Genomic DNA, 24635 nt, shown 5'->3' with positions numbered 1-24635 from the left:
GGCTTTATTGCCCCCTCATTGTGAGGAGCAAATTTTCCAGAACAGAAACCAATTTTATTCAATCAACACTCAAATAATTTGTGATGCAAATATGCGTCTGATTAATGTTTTTGCCGCCTTCCCTGGAAGCACACACAGCTCTTATATTCTACGCAATTCATCAGTCTACAAGCATTTTGAATCTGGTCAATTAAGTTGTTGTTGGCTTGTAGATAACTATTGTTTAAACTTTCCAGATAATACTAAACATGTTGACATAGTTTAGTCATGCAAACATCTTACAACTCCTATTACATACTAATGTTGTTTAAAGAGTGCCAAATAACTGTTAAGTAACATGAATTGTTACAAGTCATTCTTAGTCAAAATCCATATGCCTATATGATGTTTGTGAGATGTGTTACTATTAAACACTCATACCGGCCCTGATTGCAAAGGGATAACACATGAATCATTCAAAAGGTGTTCATTAGAAGCAAATTTGTTGACACCCTAACCTTTGTTAAATGAATTATGTAGCTGCTTTACATAAAGGCTTTTTCTCTTCTCTCCAGTAGCCCCCCCCCCACAAACAAAACTAAAATGCAATTGTAGACAGAATTAAAGATATTGAAGATGATCAGCAACATGAAGATCCTCCAGCTCATCCCTCAGATGCAAGCTAACTTGGGAACCAGGTCCGGCAGCAAGTAATTTGTGGCCACTTCTCTTGTAATTTAATTTAAAATGCTCTCACACATGAGATCATTATTGGTTGACTTACACATGTCATGTGTCTGCTACCTCATCTGTGAACATGCTAATTTACATTTGATGTAGTTGATATCACATTGCACACTATTTCTTTTTTCAAGCAGGATCATTGTAATGTTGTTTGGCCCTGCCTATTTTTTTTAGACATATTAAGTGGCATATTAAAGAATCTTACCTTACTGGTATATATATTTAAGTAAATATTGCCTTGAGCCACCATTTAGTGATGGTCTGTGTGCTGCCTCAAAGATCACCTGACCAGAAATGCTACAACTCTAACTGTAACAGGAAGAAGTGTTGAAGCAAAAGACAGAACTCTGTTAATTGGCTCATGTGACCTAACAGGTATGGTTTGTTGGTATGTTTGTTTGCACAGTGAATCATACAATTCCAGGGGGCGGCCCTTATTTTTTAAAATGGCAATTTTCTATTTATGATTACCCAATGGCACATACTACTAGAAAAGTATATTATTATCAAGATGGTTTATTTACATGAAGCAGGGTTTTACATATGAGCTGTTTTATGCAATATCTTTTTTATACAGACCGACATTGTTTGGGTCTTTAAGTTTTAGGTTTGGAGTACATGAGTGAGACTGTAGTCTATGCCCTTCTGTAGTAGTTGAAACTTTTGTCTAATAAATGCTGGCCCTTAATTGATCAATAAAAAACAAATCTTTGCCATCATTTTATTAATAAAAGTAAAATAAAAAAAAGCCTTGCAACAGGATGCTTTTTGTTGTGGTTTGAGTTTTAAAAAATACAATTATATCCACTTACAAACACCTACGTTATCTAGTTTCTGCTTAATAAGGAAATACCCATGTTTACTTAGTATGCCCATCACTACTCAATAGGCGAATCAGTCCCATTTCGCTTTGCAAAACATTTTTTTTTGTTGCATGTCATTATGGGTATTTTTTGTGACATGTTGTTTCTGCTTTGGAGCTACCAATTAAAATTGGGAAGGCAAAATCACATGCATTTTTCCTCTGGCTCCTCTGAAAATACAGCATCATCATGTGATTGTGCTTCCCCACATTCTACTTCACTTGTATCATCTACAATTTTTTCACTACAGATTATTACATTATCAACAACTTCAATATTTGGGCTTGTAGAAACAAGCTCTTGGGTTATTTTGTTCTAATGCAGTATTTGTTGTTTCAGTATTTAAAGTATTTGTTAAATTGGGAGAGGACATTGATGTTGTAGGCATCAATTGTTGCAAAAAAAGGGCCTTTGTGTAGGCTACATATAAGAACACACATTGTCTAAGGTGGAAAAAAATATGTTTAGGTCTTTGAGATACACTTATATACACAGTGATAATAACATCAAACAATGACTGGCTACACATAGAAAATGCAATGTAACTGAAGCTTTCAAAACAAACATAGCATGGTGCTAATTTTTTGTAACTGACCAAATTTTGTGTTGGCTCATAGCTACTGCTGTTTTTCCTTACAACACTTATCTAGTTGTTAAAGTTTGTCACCCTAGCAATCAGACCGGGTTTGTAATGGCAGACTAGAATAGCATTAGAAATGCATAAACTAAATAAAATCTAACACCACAAAAATGTGTGATGGTAAAACCAATTACCAATTGTGTATACATTATGTTAAAATAATATTCATTAAACAGGGTGATTTAACCCTTGAAATGCACATTCTGAAGAAACTGAATTAGATTTAAACTTAAAATAAGTGAAAACACTAGCCACGGCAAGTAAATAGTTCTAAATAAATATGTTTGTTTGGATTGTTGTAGATGATGGATGTTACAAATATGTTACAAATATATTTACTATATATGTAAGATGTGTGGCACTCAAACATTAAACCTAATTTTGAAATATAAAACATGCATAAAAACATTTGTTAAAAATGAAAGATAGATGATCTGTTTGAAAGGCTGGAGAAGTTTCTTTTCCGCTGGTATGATGTACATTATAAGATGGTATAGAGGATATGCAAGTTGAAATAAAAATGTGAGGCTGAAGTTTTTGTACACAGTTAGCTTTTGCAGGACATGTAACATGATTTGCAGTGTGTTGTGTTGAACCACAGTGAAAGCAGTATTTTCTGTTTGTATTTGCTGTATGGTTTTGCAGTGTAGGTGAATCCCTTTCCTTAGCACTGTATTTTGCCTGTGACTGTGCATTATTAGGCCACAGTGTTGAATTCACAATCTGTACATTCCCAGCAGTTCCCTGACTGAGAGTTTTAACCTCTGCCACTACTGTTTCAATTTGGCTAGTAACTGTAATAGCCTTTGCAAGGGTTAAATCCTGCTCTAGGAGCAGTCTCTCTCTAATGCGAGGTGAGTTTGTTTTTTCCACTATTTGGTCTCTTAGCATTTCATCTGGTAGCTGTCCCTCTGTTCCCAGGCAGTGAATTAGTACAGCACGCTTTCTAGCAGCAGAAATCTCCCCTTGGTCAGCAGCAATAATGTGATTTTCAAACATATGGATCCAAGCAGTAAAAGGTATGGTAGGCTCACCAGGGTTTGGAAGAAAAGGTGCCAGCTGCTGCAGAGGTAGAAGAGTCATCCTGTCCCAATCTGTTATGTTTTGGTAGTTTAGGATGAGTAGAGTATAGCAGTGCTTTATTAGCAGAGACTCATGCAGCCATTATACAACAGTGACTTTCACTTTTAAGGTGTCAGGAAATATGCACAGTATAAGTCTGGGCACAATGACATCTACAGGCCATTTGTATAAACACCACAGTAACTTTAAAGAGAACTAAAGCTTAACTAAAGCTTAACTAAAGACGCCTGCTAAAAATGTTGTACATTGTGTTTTGGGCTTCTGTTCCAGCCCAAGGCAACAACAGCCCTTTAGCAGTAAAGATCTATGTCTCCAAAGATGCCCCAGTAGCTCCCCATCTTCTTTTCTGCTGATTCACTGCACATGCTCTGTGCTGCTGTCACTTACTGAGCTTAGGGACCCACTAACAATATGCAATACACATAGAATATAAATGTCACAATATAAGGCTGATTAGTAATTAATACAGATAATTACTACATGGCAGCACATAAACAAGTGCAACTAGCATCAGAATTTAATAATCAACCCTGTAGCATCAGCTAATATTACACACCAACCTAATTTTCTGCTTGATAATTTGTGACAACCCCTTAGCTTAGTTTTTCAACAGCTGCTCAGAGCCCACTCAGCATATCCGTGTCGCAGACACTTTCCAAGATGGTGAACCCCTGTTGAAGGTTTGAAGTCTTGGATCATTGCTGCTATTGAGAAGCTAAAACTTTGGGCTGGTGCATTAAGTTCAGTATATAAAATAAAGCATTTTTAGCCACATTCATTTTTAGGGTTTAGTTCTCCTTTAAGAACGAGTGTGGTGGAACAAGTGGACAGATTATTGGGAGGGGCTGGGGAAGACCCAGCGGTCTTGGTACACATAGGTACTAATGACAAAGTTAGAGGAGGTGGTGAAGTCCTCAAAAATGATTTTAAAAAACTAGGTGCAAAGCTGAGGGCAAGGACTTCCAAGGTAATTTTCTCAGAGATATTACCTGAGCCACGAGCAACACTAAGGAGACAGCGGGAGCGTAGGGAGATTAATGCGTGGCTGAAAGATTGGTGTAGGGAGGAGGGTTTTGTTTTTTTTGGAGAACTGGGCTGATTTCTCAGTCGGCTACAGACTCTCTGCTAGGGATGGGCTGCACCTCAATGATGATGGGGCAGCTGTTTTGGGAGAGAAGATGGCTAGAGGGTTGGAGGAGATTTTAAACTAGGTATGGGGGGGAGGGTTCAGTAAAAGATTCAGTGGAAGACAGGTTAGATGAGATAGTGGGCAAAGAAAGGAAAAATGGGGGAGGAGATTTGGCTGGGGGTACTGTTAAGGATAGGGAGGACCACATGTCATATGTTCAATATGGTACCAGTATTAAATGTATGTTTACAAATGCAAGAAGTCTGACTGGTAAAATGGGTGAGCTGGAGCTGCTGGTGTTGGAAGGAAAATATGATGTGATTGGTGTGGCCGAAACATGGCTGAATGAGTCGCATGACTGGGCAGTAAATATCAGTGGCTATACTTTGTTTCAGAGGGACAGAGGCAATAGAAAAGGAGGAGGGGTATGTCTGTATGTTAGGCAGGATTTAAAAGCTCATATAAAGGAGGAGGTTATGTTAGAAAATGAGGGGGCAGAAGTCGTATGGGTGGAGTTCTTCACCAATTGTAAAGAATCCAGCAAATTAATTGTAGGAGTATGCTATAGACCCCCTAATGTAAGTGACGTGGAAGAGACAAAGCTCCTAATGCAAATAGAAAAGGGTGCTAGTTTAGGTAAATTAATGATAATGGGAAATTTTAATTACCCAGATATTGACTGGAGCAACGGTACTGCTAGATCAGTTAATGGGAACAAGTTTATAAACTTATTGTACGACAATTTTTTAGCACAGGTTGTTGAGGAGCCTACCAGAAAAAATGCTATTCTGGATCTAGTGATTTTAAATGACCCAGAACTTATGGCAAATGTGCAAGTCATTGAACCCCTGGGTAATAGTGACCATAATGTTATATCTTTTAATGTCTGGTGCAAAAAACAAAAATATACTGGGGCAACAAAAACCATGAATTTTGGAAAAGCTAATTTTAGAGCCTTGAGGGCTGCCCTACAGAGCATTGATTGGGGCATTAAGTTTTCAAATGGTTGTCCTTTAAAATTATATTAAATCATTACTGTTCTCAATTTATTCCCTTAAGGACTAAACGTAGAAGATCTAAGAATCATCCTACGTGGCTTAATACTTAAAGACGTAAAGAAGTTAATGGGAAAGAAGAGAAAGGCATTTAAAAAACTACAAATCTGTAGGGACAAAAGCTGCATTTAATGAATATAAACACTGTAATAAATGTTGTAAATCAGCAATCCGGAAGGCTAAGAAAAGAAATGAAGAGTTGATTGCGGTGGAGGTGAAAACTAACCCTAAAAAGTTTTTTAAATATATTAATAGTAAAAAGATGCAGGTTGAGAGTGTTGCTCCATTAAATAATGGTACCAATATGGTTGCAACAGATACAGAAAAGGCAAATGTGTTAAATCAGTTCTTTTCTTCAGTGTATACAATAGAGGAGTTAGTGGCTGACTCAGGATATGATTCAAAAAGCTTTAAAACAAATTAATGTAAACAAGCCTCCAGGGCCTGATGGCATACACCCCTGGGTTCTAAGAGAGCTTAGTTCAGTTTTAGACCAGCCCTTATTTCTGATTTTCTCAGATTCACTGTCATCTGGTATGGTGCCTATGGATTGGAGAAAAGCTGATGTTATTCCAATATTTGAAAAGGGATTACGTTCTCAGCCTGGCAATTATAGGCCAGTAATCTTGACATCTGTGGTGGGCAAATTATTTGAAGGCTTGTTAAGGGATCACATTCAAAATTTTGTCCTAATGAATGGCATTATGAGCAGCAATCAGCATGGCTTTATGAAGGATAGGTCATGTCAGACGAATTTGATTGCATTTTATGATGTGGTAAGTAAGATTCTGGACAGTGGGGGGGGGGCAGTAGATGTGAACTATTTGGATTTTGCCAAAGCGTTTGATACTGTGCCCCACAAATGACTGCTTTCTAAACTAAGGTCTGTTGGGCTTAATGAAGTCGTTTGCACGTGGATAGGAAACTGGCTACAGGATCGGGTACAGAGGGTGGTTGTTAATGGGACATTCTCTACTTGGAGTAAGGTACTTGGAGTCCTTGTAGATGATAAACTTGGCTGTAGCAAGCAATGCCAGTCAGCAGCATCAAGGGCAAATAATGTCTTGAGCTGTATTAAAAGGGGCATAGAGTCAAGGGAGGAGGGGGTCATTCTTCCACTGTATAGAGCACTTGTAAGGCCCCATCTAGAATATGCCGTACAGTTTTGGTCTCCATCACTCAAACAGGACATTATTGTATTAGAGAGGGTACAGAGAAGGGCAACTAAGCTGGTAAAAGGTATGTAAAATCTTAGCTATGAGGAAAGACTGGCCAAATTGGGGATGTTCACGCTGGAGAAGAGGCGCTTAAGGGGTGATATGATGACTATGTATAAATATATAAGGGGATCATATAATAATCTCTCTAATGCTTTATTTACCAGTAGGTCTTTCCAGCTGACACGAGGTCACCCATTCCAATTAGAAGAAAAGAGGTTCCGCCTAAATATTCGGAAGGGGTTTTTTACAGTGAGAGCTGTGAAGATGTGGAATTATCTCCCTGAATCAGTTTTACTGGCTGATACATTAGATAGGTTCATGAAGGGGTTGGATAGCTTTTTAGCAAGTGAGGGAATACAGGGTTATGGGAAATAGCTCATAGTCCAAGTTGATCCAGGGACTAGTCTGATTGCCATTTTGGAGTCAGGAAGGAATTTTTCCCCCTCTAAGGCAAATTGGAGTGGCTTCAGATGGGGTTTTTTTTGCCTTCCTCTGGATCAACTGGCAGATAGGTAGTTAATTAAAAAAAAAAAAAAAAAAGTTGAACTCGATGGACACGTGTCTTTTTTCAACCTTACTTACTATGTTACTATGTTACTATTTTACTATGTAAGAGACGAATTTCTGCTTTCAGTCCCTGAAACGACCCTGGTGATAAATGGTTAATTACAGTGAAAACAAATTGACACTACCAGTCTAAAAATGCCCATGTGTAGAAATGGCACTAAACGCTGACAGCTATGTAGGCCAGTTGTATTTCCTATTATATTCCCAGACCCGTAGGCTATACCAATTACAGATATAATCTTGTTGTTATAATCATACAAATTAAAACACAAATATACAAAATGTCAGCATACAACACAAACACAAACTGTCATACAGAAAGTAAATGAAATGTAAGGCACTACAGACTAATTGTTATATAGGCATAAACATCCCATTATAAAGCAATAACTGGCTTAATACTGTAGATGGAGTGCTACACCCATATTCATTAAAAGATAAAGGTGCAAAGATGAATATATTGTACTATCGAAGAATATACAAAGGAAATCTTTATGCCCAGGTAGGGTAAGGTACTGTCATGCAAGCGCTCAATGGAGATGCTGAGCCGTCATGAGGAAGGAGGGGGGCAGATAGCAAATAAGCAGTTTACAACACTCTTTCTTTGCACAAGGTCATCCATTTTTCTATGCAAGCAGAGGAGCTATAAAATTGTTCTGGATTCATCCTCCCCCGAGAGCAGGTTACCTTGAAACTACTGCACCTCGCCTAGGGAAAAACACACATATCCCTCTTTCCCCTGCATCAAGTTATGTAGTATCTCTGATTTTGTCCAGTATAAAAACAGGGATGTAAAACTATTCAAATACAGTTAATGAGGAAAGACTGACCATGCAGAGATAAAATGCCATGCTAAGCTGATGTTGTGTGGCAATGCAGGTGTGTGTTAGAATTTGACTTTGACAGATGGTTTGGAGAGAAGCAGGGGCAGTCTCAGGAGATGTTTAAGGTGATGTCCTTGAAGAATTAGCAATTCACCAAATGAAATAAAACAATTGCAAAATCTCTGCAAGTCACTGTTCTAATGATATTACTAGGGAGTTTAGAAGAGGGGGGAAGACTGTACCTCAAAAGTTTGACACTCTCTGAAAGATACAGTTCAAATTTCTTACAAAATTATTTTGCTCTGCAGAAAACTGGTGATCAAAATGATCAATAACATTTGCACAACTGCAATAACTTCATTTCACAAAAATGGAACACACCTCCTTGTTTAGGAGACGTATCATAAGTTGCCATATTGTATATCTAATTTAGCAATGTTTTCTCCTTTAAGCCTTTGATTGGGAGTATATGTTTCAAAGAACCCACTCAATGCAAAATAATGTTTGCTTACCTGGAGTGGTTTGAGGCAATTTCCTATGACATTTGTTCTTGGAGCAAGGATAAAAGTTGATCTATAACAGAAACTGATTACAATGTGAAAATGGCACCAGGTGTGGATAGACAATGCCATTTTCTACAAATCTGACAATGACAATGTTCCTGCACTTTACAGAAGCCTTAGATACAATTCAATGCTATTAACAAATGGGTATTTGCATTCATTAGATACCTTTGTGCCTTTAGTAGTGATGGGCGAATTTATTCGCCAGGCGCGAATTCGAATTCAAAAAAAATACATCAACCTTCATTAGACCACTTTTCATCTACGTGGGGATCTTGATCTCAATGTCAATAGGTTTCCACAATCCATTAAGCATGTTAATACTAGATGAAGTTCTTTTGATTTCTTTTGGTCTTCAGGTATTCTGTGTAGCTTCATGTCCATTTCTCATTCCCATAGTGCTTGGTATACAATTTCTTGTTACAAACAGCTGCAGGTATAAGAGCTATTATTGGGAATGCTTGGGTCCCGTGGTTTTCCAGATAAGGGATCTTTTTGTAATGTGGATCACTAAAAATCATTTAAACATGTAAAAAAAAACTCAGTAGGATTGTTTTGCCATCAATATTGATTCATGCAGCTTAGTTACAATCAAGTAAAAGGTATTGTTTTATTATTACAAAGAAAAAGAAAATTATTTTTAAAAATTAGAATTATTTACTTAAAATGGACTCTATGGGAGATGGCCCCCTGTATTTCAGGCTTTCTGAATAACGAGTTTCCATATAAAGGATCTTTCCATAATCTGGATCACCAAACCTTAAGGGGCCTAATTATCATGCTCTGTAAAAAGTGGAGTGAAGCATTACCAGTGATCTTGCCCAGAGCAACCAATCAGCAATTACATTTCAACAGATAGAACACAAAATAAATATCTGTTTGGTGCTGATTGGTTGCTAAGAACAACGTCATTGGTAATAATTTACTCAGAATGATAAAAAGACCCCAGAATCTGCTTAAAATCTGTTAAACCTGTAAAAAATAGCATTGTTTTTCCACCAATATGGATTCATGCAACTAAGTTAGGGTTAAGTACAATTCTGTTTTATTAGCACAGAGAAACAGGAAAAAAAATTCACTTAAAATTGACTCTCTGGGAGGTGATCTTTCTGTAATCCAGACTTTTCTAGATAACAGATTGGATCCCACACTTTTTCTACTAAATCAACTGTAAACTGCTCCTTTGAAACAAAATGTCAAAATTTTCCTTCTGTTAATAAAGTTATTAATGCAAAATGTCCATAAAAGGTAAAAGGTGTGTCTTGCACATAGGAACCCAATAGGACTCTAGAATTAAAATCAGCAATGGACCTACAGTATATATTAGCTCATTGGAATAAAAGGAACTGCAGTTTACATATGCCAGAAAATGCTGCTTTTGACATTGTATATAGTTGCCAAGGTTGAATAAAGGCAAGCTCACCCTACTTTTATACATTACAGCGTATTGATTTATTGGAAAGAGTCGTTTTTCTTTTTATTGATACCATAAATGTCAAATTCATTCACAAAATCAATGGTTCTGCTGATGAATTCTAATATTTATAGCTGGATATATCATTCAACCCAATTTTAAATTCCATTATTGTAGTGGTCACCAGCTCCCCTACCAAATGATGACCATTAATATACTTACTTACATACATAACATATTAAATAATGATAAACAGACTCTCCCTACAGTTGATTTCTACCATATATTATTAACATGTATTTATATAGCGCCAACATATTGCGTAGCACTGAGCCATATAGCCACATTGGTTACAGGGAAATACCAATGCAATGAAAAGGAGGAAACCGTTGAAACAGAGAAAAAATAGTTTTGAGCACATGCCTTTTATTAGGCCTCTATCTAGTTGTCTTACTAACATGAGGCATAATGCACAGGAGTGAAAGAGAATCTGTTGAAATCTAGGGATATGATAAATCCCTAAATTATGATAATTTTGTTTTCTATAATGAAGAGACACTGAAATTTGGAGTTTTTTTTACAATTTAACCCTGAGGATCCTTTAATGCAAAACTATCATTATTCCCTTGTGTTGGTATATGCCTAATATTGAACAACTAGGAATGTCATTTGTCCTTCGGCCATTACAGTTATTAAAGGCTTCAAAGGCCACAGCAGAAGCAGTTAAGCTATGCTTTGGATTTGATTTTTGTATAGCTGTTGTACATCAATGGTGGCATTTTTTTCATATTATCCTTTCTTTCATTTGGCCTTTGTTAAAATGTCATGGGTTCTCTTATGTTAGATAGGACATTGGATGTAACATTATCAATCCTATAGCAGTTGGTAGATGAACACCTTATGATGTTCACCATTATTTAAAAACCTGTTAAAAACATCCTATATCCACAAAGTTTACATGCAGTGAATAATACTATTTATATAATGCCTATGTGGCTGGTATCAAGCATTCGATTACTTCCATGATATATGTGAAATACTATCTAAAATATAAAAAGGTACTGAATGCTTGCTTTTATTAAATTAGATCTATGAGTTGATCCCCCATGCAGTAAATGGACGTCAGTGTAAAAAATGTGCGCAAGGCAAACAATTTTTCCTGTGCATGACTAGTTTATCCTTTGTGCGTAATTAAACTATACTTTGTGACCAACTTGGCAGAAAATATTGAGGTTTGCCACAGTGCACAGTGAATGTAATAAAATGTCTTAATGAAAAAGTTGTTACTTTGTACAAAAAAAAATTATGATACATTCAAGTTGGTCTTAGGAGTGCACGTAGAATATCCGAGAACCAACGTTTGCAAAGTAAATAACCTATGCAATGAACATTATTGCATTGTGGAATGTGAATATTAAAAATTCTTATTTTGCAATTTTTTAAATTATTTTTAAGGACAATTTCCTTATATAGTGGCCCAAGTGTCAGTTGGAAAGATGTAAGCTAAAAATGATTCATTCTTGTTGCTTTCATCATTTCAGTTAGAGCACCTGGTTCCAGTATAAGAAAACCTAAATGCTATAGTGCAGAATTTTATTCTTGACAATTCAGTGGTTCCTACAGTATTCTTTGGCAGCAGTTTCAGCAAGATAATGTCCCATACAAAAAGTGAGGTCAAGACTTGAAATTGAATGACATGTACTGATTCCTGACCTAAATTCACTTAAACATCCTGGGGTTAGTTAAAATGCTAGACTGCAGCCAACACTGATCACCCAGACTTGGTTTCTTGAAGAAAAAGTAGTAATTGGCCATACCAAAATTGGTATTTTACTCTGAACTTTTGAGAGCTAGAGTCTTCTATGCCAAGTTACTCCATCTGGCAGATAAAAATTGATTTATATTTCTGATTCTGGAATTCTAATTCAGTATAGCTCTGAAATATATAAATTAATATATGGATATGTACAATGCCTTTGTTTATGGGTAGTGGCATGCATATGATTATCTCTAAAATAATGTATTGATTTAGAATGGCCCACAAACACAGATACCGACAGACTGATTATTCCTAATTTTTATATTTTTCTAGTCTATAAAGTTAAGACCCCATGAACTTTATCTTTTCATGCTTTAATCTCACCTATTTCAATGCAGATGGTTAAAATTGAATCTCGATTTACTTACACAGTCTGTTATATTAACATGTTTTTTTCCGAGGCAGATGTTTATCCCTAACATAGTCCAAGTATATTTAATAAAGACTTCCTGCAATTTTTGCAAGTACAGCATCACCCTATGCCAATGGGAAATTTTGTGAAAGCAAAGCCTCGATGAATGTTATTAGCAGCTTATAACTTCTATCCATTTGCATAGTTTGCAGTATGTAGACTTTTATTATTATTCTGGGTAGAAGGAAGGGTCATTGATATTGCTAGAAGTATTGATGAATTAGTAATGATGCCATTTATCATGCATGTGAAGGTCTGTTAAGAGATACTGGTGACAGGGATTAAACTGGAAGAGAGGCTTGGGAGAGCTATAACAATCAAGGTTAGGTGTGATAGGTTATATAACAGGCATTAGAACAGGCTAATAATGGTAGTAATGTTTTTGTGCTGATTTTATTTGACTGTTCTCGAAGATTCACCCTTTGAGCACCAAACGATATATGGGGCATTTTTTTCTAGTGGTGACTTTTTACTTTTTTTTGCAGCAAAATTTTTTCACTGCAGATTTCCATAGTAATTTTGTGGAAAGATTCGCAGATGGAGAAAAGCAGAATTTCGCCTTGAATCCACGCCTGGTGAAAAAAATATGCTCATCACTATTTTAAACTCAATAAAATTGATACATTTGAAATGAATTATTTCCAAAATGGGTTCAATCAAGATATCAATCCTGATGTGTACCATATGAAATACCAAATTCCAAATATTTTACTAAATCAACTCTTTCATCCTTGACTGGATTCCTTCTAATGTTCTAATTCACATGCACTTGCTAGTTTTATATTTGTGTTCCTTCTTTTGAGTTTGAGCTGTCTAGAATTTGTTCTACCTACAGGCAGCTGTCCCAAGGAGCAATATAATAGTAACTTTATTTGTACGTTTGGTCCCTCCATGCTGTTCATTAATATAGAGAGATACACTTTGTTCTACGTCACTAATTCCTTAGTTACCACTTTTTTATGGTATAGATTAATCAAGCTATTTCTAGACATTTGACTGAGATGGATTAACCTGTCCTAACTAGCGATGGGCGAATTTTGTGTTCCATGTTGTGCTATGTGGGCTACGTTTTGATAAAACACCATTTACTCCCATTTATGGACCTGACTTGGAAGCTGTTGTTCTACATATGTTCTAAGTATGACATACTCATTGGTGTTTCTTAAGTGATAGCAGTGCAGCTAAACAGCAGTACATTTACCGTAGTTAACTGAATCCCCTGGGCATGTTAGTTAAAGGTCCCAAACATAACAAATAATAACTTGACCTTTGTAGATAATGTATGAATTTCTCACACCAAACTTGTGATCAGCAACTTTAATACAGCATGAAGTTTAAAGATATGTACTAACAAGGATGCCATAGAAACTGTAGCAAGCAAAGATATGGGAAAGTCTGTATTATAATACACCTCTACAGGGCTCATTTAATGCAGGTACAGACACGTTGTTCCACTTATATTTCCCTAAAAAAGCAAGCAGTAACTTTGTTCTGACTTATATGTATTGTAGTAAATGAGGCACAAAGCACAGACTCTTGCATTTAATACTGTTTTGAGCTGTTTCTGTTTCAATCTACAACCCTTTGTGATAGTCTGCAAATGTTATTGTTATAATTGTAAAGCTGTGTTATTGCTATAAATAAATGGGCATGATAAGGGACAGTTCATTTAAGTGCTTGTGGCAGGGCACAATAGTGAATTTTCGGATTATTGAATGAAACCCAGCGCAGATCACGATCTCTTCAAATTGTAAGAAAGGACATCTGCCATTGACTTTTACATGACCTCTGCAGGTTTGAGATGGCAGATTTTCTGACTTTTAGCAACTTCGGGATATACTAAATCTTAAAAAATTCAAGTTTTACCCCCACAACCAGAAAACGTTGAGGTTTAGTAAATATCCCCCCTAAATGTTATAATTTAGACAATTTGTTGACAAAAGGTACAGATGATCTTTAAAATTTCATTGAGTAGGAAGAAAGCTCATTCAAATAAAGCCAAAAGAACTATGAGACGCTAGAAAGAAGTGGAAGTGTAAACACCTGTGCACTGGGGAAATATATAAACAAATACATGATGTGCAATCAAAACTGCTGTTCCCAAAAAACAAAACATATAAAACCATGTGTCTTTGTTGTTTTCCACAAAAAAATAAATACAAAATAGGAATCTGGATATATTTACAGAATAAATGTACTCTGTAATAATCTTTCATTAACTTACATGTATTTATGTTAATATGTAGGATTTAACCTCTTGAGTGCACAAAGTTCTCCTTTGCCGTATACTGTATACTGCACAAAAAGCTTAAAATTCACTTTAGTGCCGCTTGACCTGAAACCCGCAGTGTCCCATGGTTTACCATCCGTTGGGCGGGTTCTTGCTGTCATTTGTGCAACCATTGTAGGGTGCAGGATGATTGGGACACTCCTACATAGTTCCCAAAAACAAAATGATGCCAATATTATGCAAGTTGAACTAAATATGACTCCTGTGTTTGAGGTTGTGTAAATCTGAAACATATCCCATTATTTATACTTGTCTGCTCTTCTCTATATAGGTAAAACAGGAAAATAGCCTGTTTTCATTTAACATACAAAAATGTCAATATAATAGTTTAAATGATTGCATGATGTTGTTTTGAGTTTCACAGATAATTACTCTCAGAGTAATTTGATAAAAATGGGGTAAATTTGCAACAGTTAGCCTGCAACAATTAGCCTGGATAATTCTGCAGCAGTAGAATATATAATCTTGTCCTTTTTTCTATTTTAAGGATGGACAGATGGAGCTGGCTGTATAGAAATCTCAACTATGAGTCTGCTTGGATGAATCTATTACTAACCAAATGAACAAATGAAAAGCTTGTAAGAACACAGCAGGAAACAGAGAGAAAGCAATGACCTTCTAGAACTACAGAAGGTCAAAACAAGTAAGATTATCTTTTTTGTTTTATTTGCAGCATATTTTAATGAGTAATGGGTCAGAGCCAAAGTAACTGAATAACTGTGTATATTTTAAATATTAAATTTTTAGACATATGTGTCAAAGACCTCTTTATAGTGACATAAATAAATAAATAGCCAATCTCATGTAAGAACTAAATAAATAAATAAATGTCTATGGTAATATACTTAATGGATCACTGCCAGGCTTGTATATATTTAGATTTTTTTTTTTTGCACCCAAAGAACCTGTTTATTTAAGAATTTTACTAGACCACTTAATTTGTCAACTCCTGGCAATACAGGTATCAGACCTTTTATCTAGAATGCTTGGGACCAGGTGTTTTCCAGATAACGGATCTTTCCATAATTTGGGTCTTTATACCTTAAGTCTATTAGAAAATTATGTAAACATTAATTAAACCCAATAGGCTGTTTTTGCTTCCAATAAGGATTAATTGTATCTTAGTTTGGATCAAGTACAAGCTACTGTTTTATTATCACAGAGAAAAAGGAAATATTTAAAAAACTGATTATTTGAATAAAATGGAGTCTATGGAAGATGGCCTTTCAGTAATTCAGAGCTTTCTGGATAACGGGTTTCCAGAAAACTTATCCAATACATGTAATAAAGATGTTAATATTTTTGAGGCAAATTTCTTCCTAAATTAGGCTCACATTTTGCCATTTTAAAGATAAATCATCCCTGGCTTTGAAAACTGCGTTGTGTATTTAGACATATATATATATATATATATATATATATATATATATATATATATATATTTATATATATATATATAGTCTCAAAGTTATTCTCAGCACTCCGTTAGATGAATCCTCTTCCAACCCAGGTGCTATCCATACGTGCTTCCATACAAAAAATGTGAATAAATGGATGCACACCGAGATTTCTCCATCTTAGACCTTAGACCTTTGTCAAGGTCTTAACAAAAGTCTAAGATGGAGACCGAAACGTTGACCTGACCAACTTTTAAACATGTATTAAATAAAAGTAAGTTTTAATCTTTTAAGAAATGATATGATATGATATCTTATATAATCATATATTATTTTCTCAAGGAAGAGAATAATAGACTTGTAAATGCTGTATTAAAATAGTGGCTTTCATTATTTGGGGCATAAGGTAAGGTAAGGGCTGTTTAGCAAAATTTGCATTTGTATAATATTACAGTTTTTTCTACTCTGAATAAACATATCAAAATAACTTGAATGTTTACTTATTTATTAAAAAATTTTAATATAAAAAGCTGGATTGAATAAAATCATGGAAAAAATGAATGCCTTCAATTTGTGAGTATATAATCTCAGAAAAATGTAAAAACTCAAATTGAATAAATAGTTTAAATTTTGTAAAGGACAGCTCCCATTGACTTCTACATGACCTTGCCGGCTTTTAGATACCAACGTTTCAAGTTTTTAACAAAATATTTGATTTGAAGATGTATTTCGATTATAGCACAAAAAAATACTTGAATTGTGGAAAATCCCAAATTCAAACATTGATATATACCAAGTATGAACCAAAAGTTGCTATAAGAAAAATATTTGATCACAGATTGTAAAGTCAGTGAATGTTGTGAGCCAATACAAACAAAATATTTAATATTAATAGAGAGACATATATAAATGTTATATTTAAAAAATTGAGCCATTGTAAGACATATGTCAAAGAAACAGATGGTGGCCTACCACAAGAGCTTCACCTTTTTTTTTTTTTTTTAAAGGTTTTATTTATTCATTTGGACAACGACATACTGTACATGCAGATGGATTCAATAAAGCATTACTTGTTCATACATGTGTTTGGACCATTCTTTGTGCATTTTCCCAGCACATCCAGAGTTTTTGTAAATTATCAAACCTTTTTTTAATTTTAGTATAGGAAAACACACTACTAATGGGGGGGATAAAGAGGGGCTTAGGCCATGAGAGCTTCACCTTTTTAATATGAAGAAGAGTTATTGTATTAGATGTTGTAATGGGATGATGTAAGATTTTTTTTTAATATTTAAATTTAAGCTAATTTAATTATTAAATATTATTACTTCATGTAATAAAACAAGTTATATAAATGTTCTTAGCTCTTCTTAACTCTTTACCTCTAATATAAGTTGTTTATGATATTTTTAAAACATTTACAGAACAAAATTAATATTCCGCCATTACAACAGCCAACCCCCACACCCTACGTGTAGGAATAACGAAATTGAGGAAGATGAAAATATATCACGTGTCAAGACATACTTTCTGAAGGTAGACAGATTTTCAGAAATAATTATATTCGTTTTAAAGTCATTTAAATATTTTAATACTGTGGCCTTTTTATTTATTTGACAGATGAATATGAGAACTTTGAATCTTTATGATCTTGAATTGGATACATTTTGAAGGTATGCATTTGTGAAATGAAAGTAAAATATATCATGTAATTTGTAAAATATACCATGATTTATAAGTTGATCATATTGATAGCTATATTTTTGCAAAATGTTGCTTCAATTAAGTGAACATTGCCAGTGTAATTTAGTTTTAAGCTTGTCTTTTTTTTTTTAAATATGATTTTTAATTTTAAATCGACATCTATTTTCAATTTTCTTTACAGATGATGACACTGATGATGAAGTCCTGGTATATGAATGAATAGATGATGTTGATGATTTACTGAAAAACAAAGTGAACACAATGAACACTGTTTCACACATTGACACCAGTGTGTTTAGTATTTTAGATGTTGATGCTATTGAGTAAATGGTTATGAGATAATGGAATGTAACCTACCAGTTTGCCCCCCCAATAAGAAAAATAGAATCCAATTATTAAAAATGTTCTAGAGAATGTCTCTAGAGAGAGTGTAACTCTGTCTATATCACATAGATGAATTACACACTTTGCTAGTACCTTTTTAGTTCTAAATTATAATGATTTCATATATTTTTGTTGTAAAAAATGTTTGATGAAAATGTAATTAAATAAAAAATGTAATTATGTAAAGCTCTCCACAGTTTTATTTAATTTTTCTTTTCATAAATAGAATTACAACATTTAAAGATGCAATGTGTGTTTGTTCTTTTTCAGTTGGGTTTGTAATGTTTTCATTCGTATAGCCTAGAAGTAATGATGGCCGGATTTGTCAAATAATTTGCGAAATGCATTGAAGTCAGTGGGGGTCAAAATAATTTTGAGGTGCGACAATTTTGACACCAGCGACAATTTTTATACATGCGACTCTTTTGTCCAAATGCATTAGAGTCAATGGGCGTCGAATTAATTTTGACGTGCGACAATTTTTATGCACGTGACAATTTTGATGCACGAATTTTTTTTTGTTGCAGCAAATTTTTCCACAGTGAATTTTTGCAGCAGTTTCATGAGAACATTTGCGGGCTCTGAAATGCGGAAAATCACCGCAAAACCATAAATAAATTCGCCCCTCACTACCTAGAAGTTTTTCAAAATTTGCCTAAAAGAGGGTTATCAGGATTTTAAAACTCTACAAAGTATTTTTCCAGCCATTAAATACAATTAAATGCTCATAAAACTGTAAACAAAACCTTACCATTTCCAAACATCTGCATAACATGTAAAAACTTAAGGCATTGTGAAAACTTGAGACCCTGTACTTCATTTCCTTGAGATACAGGAAAGGGTTTGTTATTCTGAGGCTTGTATAGGTGGACTTTTTCCTCCTTATGACTCTTTTTATTATTTACTTTCTTTAACTGGTTTGATTTTGTTTGGTTGACCTTAAATTCAATCTGTGGTAATTCTGTACAATTCCTAAAGCAATCATTATGAGGTTTGAAGCTGTGGCCTTAATTATTACATAAACTGATTAAAGTGCAAGCATGACATGACTAAGTGGAGATTGCAACATTTGTCCCTAACCCTTTTTAACATTTTCCTCCACACAGACATCCACACACCAAAGATGGATGGAAAGGCCACAGCTTTATGTGTAACAACCGCTGAAGGTTGCATCTCAGTTATACAATAACGTAGTCCCAGGGCTGCCCCTCAACAAAACACCTGCACCTCAATCTATTTTCCCAATTTTTGGCTACCCACCAGGGGCACTCAACCATGCAACCAGCTCTCCGACTAATGCAACCGACCAAACCCTTACACCGTGGGGCCGATTCACTAACTTCGAGTGAAGGATTCGAAGTAAAAAAACTTCAATTTTCGAAGTTTTTTTGGGCTACTTCGACCATCGAATGGGCTACTTCGACATTCGACTACAACTATCGAAGGATTCGAAGTAAAAATCGTTTGACTATTCGACCATTCGATAGTCGAAGTACTGTCTCTTTAAAAAAAACTTCGACCCCCTAGTTCGCCATCTAAAAGCTACCGAAGTCAATGTTAGCCTATGGGGAAGGTCCCCATAGGCTTGCCTAACTTTTTTTGATCGAACGATATTCCTTAGATCGTTGGATTTAAATCCTTAGAATCGTTCGATTCGAAGGATTTAATTGTTTGATTGAAGGAATTATCCTTCGACCATTCGATAGTCGAAGTACTGTCTCTTTAAAAAAAACTTCAACCCCCTAGTTCGCCATCTAAAAGCTACCGAAGTCAATGTTAGCCTATGGGGAAGGTCCCCATAGGCTTGCCTAACTTTTTTTGATCGAAGGATATTCCTTCGATCGTTGGATTTAAATCCTTAGAATCGTTCGATTCGAAGGATTTAATTGTTTGATTGAAGGAATTATCCTTCGATCGTTTGATCGAACTATCTGCGCTAAATCCTTCGACTTCGATATTTGAAGTCGAAGGATTTCAATTCCCAGTCGAATATCGAGGGTTAATTAACCCTCGATATTCGACCCTTAGTGAATCAGCCCCCCAAAGTCAAGCAGGTGGGATGCGGTTATCTCTCTTGCTGTCCACCAGGTTCATGCTTATGTACACTGCCCTTACTTCTCTGCCTCCTGTGTCTTACAAAAACTACATCTCCCATCCGTTCCACCTGTTACTCATTTCTTCCCAGTCATGGCTCTGTCACTGTCCCAGGATTGCTTTTTGGGCTCACTTTATAGTCAATTTCATTTTTATAAACTAAAAAAAGTAACAGTGGAGTAAACTTTCCCAGTAAAGTGTTCAAGTTCCTCTAGCCAAATGACTGATTTTTAGTGTTAGCAGAAATGCTGACTCCACGGTAAATGCATATGTTACAAGAGAATAACAAATAAGGAAACATTATGGGTCAGTGGATCAGAAAAACATTATTAAGAAGTTAACTTTTGTTAGCCTGAAGCTTTGTCACTAAAGCTTTAGTAAAAGCTGTTTTGGGCATGATCTCTGGATGTACACAATATAAGAACTATTGTTTATGCGTTTTTTATTTCTGTATAGCTAATGGCCTTAAAACGAAAGTGATTATTTATGAAGTTACCAGCTACAATTATTTGGAAACGTTAAAACTGAAAAACATAGACAAGGGAATTGATCTGTACCTCATCAAGTGGAAGTATTTATTGTACTGTATCTGCCCAACTTCTTCAGTATAGTCACTGCCTCTCAGGTCTTCATTTTTTAATTTAACTTTTCCACAAACTTGCAACACTGTTTTCTTACGAGTTCTATTATTACTGTAATCGAAATTTACTATCATCATTTATTCCTTTAGATTTTCTCTTAACTCAGCATTTTTACTTTTTCTGCATACTTGCAGAACTCCATGCTCCCTCCTTTCACTGTTCTTTTGTATTTTTAATTCTTACCTTGGCTAGAGGTGAAACATCTAAGTACAAAGATAATATGAAGATAATTAATAGATAAGTTGGTGAGTAGATAATTACATCTTGTAAAATGATGTCCAATAATTATCATGACTATAAATTGAAACAGTTACTATTGGTTCAAATATTAAAGCTCAAACTAGAGAACTCATGTACAATCTGTACTTGTGTTCTGTCATATGCTAGAGTGAAAATTTAATTCAAAGCTCAGAGTGCAAAATTCAGAAGTGCAAGGGAGCATTGTATTGTGTGGTGCACCCAAATAACTTTTTGTGAAAACATAATTTTGTTTTCATTCTGACACTTCACTTCTCTGTGAACATAGTTTTTAAAGGTACACACAGTGCTTAAAAATAGTGATGGGCAAAGTTATTCGCCAGGCATGGATTTGTGGCGAATTTCCACATTTCGCCACCTGCAAATTGTTTTACGAAACTGCTGCAAAAATACGCCTGTGAAAAATTTTGCTGCATTTGTACAAAAAAGTTGCACATGTAAAAATTGTCAGTTGCATAAAAATTGTCTTGCTTCAAAATGATATTGACAAATTTTTCAGAGAATCTAAATGGGACAGATTTGCCCATCGCTGCATAAAAAGAGTGTGCAAAGATAATTTTCACATGTGACCAAAGAATAACAGGGAACATTTCACCTTTTATTCATTTGTGCTCTTTCAATGTATCTCCTAAATAAAACACATTTGTCTGTTCATGTGCCGCTCTGATTTGTGAAAACTATACATTCAGGGGGTTATTTGCTAAACCTCAATTTATTGTTTATGCAAAAACTAAATTTTTTCAAGATTTATTATACCCTGAAGCTGCAAAAAGTCAGAATCCGAAAATCCTCCATCTCAAAACTGTCAAGGTCCTGTATACAATTAGTCAATGGGAAATGTCCCTTTTACAATTTGAAGATATCGTTATCTGTGCTGGGTTTCGTCAAATATTCAAAAAATGTGGGGTTTTCAGGTGATAACCTAGTTATTTTATTGCTAAATAAGATAAAATCATGGATGGGAGTTTGGTCGAGCTTGGTTTAATAAAAATATGAGAATAACCCCCTATGTTGAGGATGTTGACAGTCAGCTTCTTCTAGAGTGAATAAAATACTCTCTTGCATAAATAGTGCAGTTAATCAAGGAAGAAAACATTGTTTTGCCTCTTTATACATCTCTGATGAAGCTTTACCTTAAATATGGATTGCATTTTTTGGCCCCAGTCTTTCAAAGCATATTAATGAGTTGGAAAGAGCGCAGATATGTGCAATTAATCTGTTAAAAGCAATGGGACAATTTGACTTCAAAGTTGGTGTTATGGAAAAAAGTGGCTGTTAGAGGACAATATAGGCGGATAACACATAGAAAAGAACCAAGAACCAAATTTTAGGCTTGAGTACAGAACTTCCATTTGAAGAATGCCTTGCCAAGTAATGTTGTAATTGCAAATTCCATTAATGCCTTCAAGAGCCTTTAAAGGAGAACAACACCCTAAAAATGAATATGGCTATAAATGTCATATTTTATATGCTGAACTTATTGAACCAGCCTAAAGGTTCATTATCTCTACAGTAGTAATAAACCAGGATTTCAAAGTTATCACAGAAATTTCTCATCTTGAATTCTGTAAGGAGTGTTTTGTGACATATACATGCTCAATGTGCGCTGAACAGCTGTTTAGTAGCTAAGCAAATCATTAAGGGGGAAAATGAAGTTAATATATGAGTATAAGCTGATGCTACATGGCTACTTATTAAATTATGATCAATGTTCACTCTAATTCCTTCTCGGCTATGTGCGGAAAAAAATCTTTTGTGTACACATTTTAAATTTGTGTGCACGTTTTTTAAAAACTGTGTGCAGGACAGAATAAATGCAAAATTTTCACATAAAATTATTTGTTTTCAATTCAATTTGTTGTGTGCGCTGGCCTCAAAATTTGTGTGCACACTCACAAGCGCACAGCTTTGAGGGAACACTGATTCTGATGCTAATTATTTTGGTTTCTGGGCTTCTGTGTACCAATAACTGGAATTATTAAGCCTATATTGTGACATTAATATTATATATATTTGATATATTGTGTGCGGTCCCTAAGCTCAGTAACTGACAGTAGCCCAGAGCATGTGCAGTGAATCAGTAGAAAAGAAAATGGGGAGCTATTGGGGCATCTTCAGAGAACTTCCTTGCTAAAGGGCTGTGGTTGTCTTGGGCTGGTGCTGAACCCTAAAACATATGTACAAATGTACAACATTTCTGCCCTACTTCTTTAGCTAAGCTTTACTTCTCCTTTAAGGAGGTTACTGTATTTATCAAAGGTGGAATTTCGAATTTATGTGATTTTTTTTTACTCTAATACATTCGAATGTACTCACAATTTGAATGGGAGGTTATTTATGAGAAAACCTGAATGTCTAATATTTGATCAAATCAAATTGAATTTGAATTGTGTTTTCCTCGTGTTTCCTTGTATGTCAGGAAGGCAATTAACATATTCAAATAGTTGAACGGACCTCTGCCATTGACTTGTAACGAACTCGGCAGGTTTTAGATGGCGAATATTCAAATTAGAACTGTTTCCATGGCGGAAGTGTGATAAATCTCACGTTCTAATTTACATTCAAGTTGGTGCTTTTAAATTCGAATTTGTGAGTTTTAACAGAAAAAAATTGGAGAATTCGAATTCGAATTAACCATTCAAACCTTAATAAATCTGCCCCTAAGAGTAGGATCTTTTTGCACAAGCTTAATATCCAGGGCTATAGTAATCTGTATTGATAGGTCTCTATAGATAACTAAACAAAAAAAGATGCAGTTCGCATCGGAGCTCACCCGGAAATGCTGTGTCTTCCTAGCCGCAGCCTGTGCGAGACGCCAGCTACTTCACGCCGGTATTCAGTGCAGGACAAACAGTACTCTCGCACACTCGGCGCCAGTCCAGGACACCATGTGAAGACAACAGCGTTCGTGCAAAATTTTTCAGCTTTATTTCAACACATACATAGATGAGGGTTGCAGCGGTGGGTGTACAGGGCTGACTTACGCTTCTTGCCGGATCTCCCGGCACTTCCTTAGAGTCAGTAAAAGTCACATGACTCAAGACTTAAATAGCAAAAGTGATTAACATCAGTGCTAAAAATACAGGTGCATTTAATATAGATAAGTATACATTTGTGAGCACACAGGACAATGTAAAAAAACGGGGATATATTTTACTTTTAACACTTCACAACAAACTCTCATCTTTTTTCACTTTCATTAACATTTTTTTATAGCTATCTAGTCTATACATGTTAGTATTTGATTAAGTTACAGAAATGTTGAACAGCTTTTTAAAATGCAATGATATCGCTTTTCTGACTGTCTAACAACTCAATTCCCACTTGTACAAACTGAAGACTTTGCTAAGATCAACCTCTGACCATAATTCATCATCTTTTCTGTGTAGGTCAACAAGTACTGTATCAACTTCTTTTTATTCTTGCTTGACATGATAAACGTGAACTTTCTATTTTTTAAGCTTGCCATTTTTACTCTTTTTTTAGCAGTCAGCAGGACTAACTTTTTTGTTACTATTTAGGGACCCATTTATTTATCCAGAAGTATTGAGGTCT

General features: G+C 35.2%; 1 protein-coding gene across 1 annotated transcript in view; it reads left to right on the top strand.

Moving 5' to 3' along the window:
• Positions 1-24635, top strand: part of LOC108698591 (leucine-rich repeat and fibronectin type III domain-containing protein 1-like protein) — a 290895-nt gene that overhangs the window by 106233 nt on the left and 160027 nt on the right. Inside the window, exon 2 of the mRNA XM_018230199.2 lies at positions 15090-15245. The gene's annotated coding sequence lies outside the window, so the exon portion shown is untranslated. The remainder of the gene's footprint in view (positions 1-15089; positions 15246-24635) is intronic.

The sequence above is a fragment of the Xenopus laevis genome, chromosome 8L (genome assembly GCF_017654675.1).
Source record: "Xenopus laevis strain J_2021 chromosome 8L, Xenopus_laevis_v10.1, whole genome shotgun sequence".
NCBI classification, from domain to species: Eukaryota; Metazoa; Chordata; class Amphibia; order Anura; family Pipidae; genus Xenopus; species Xenopus laevis.
Note: the sequence above shows the minus strand (reverse complement) of the source record. Positions and strands in the feature narration are given on the sequence as shown.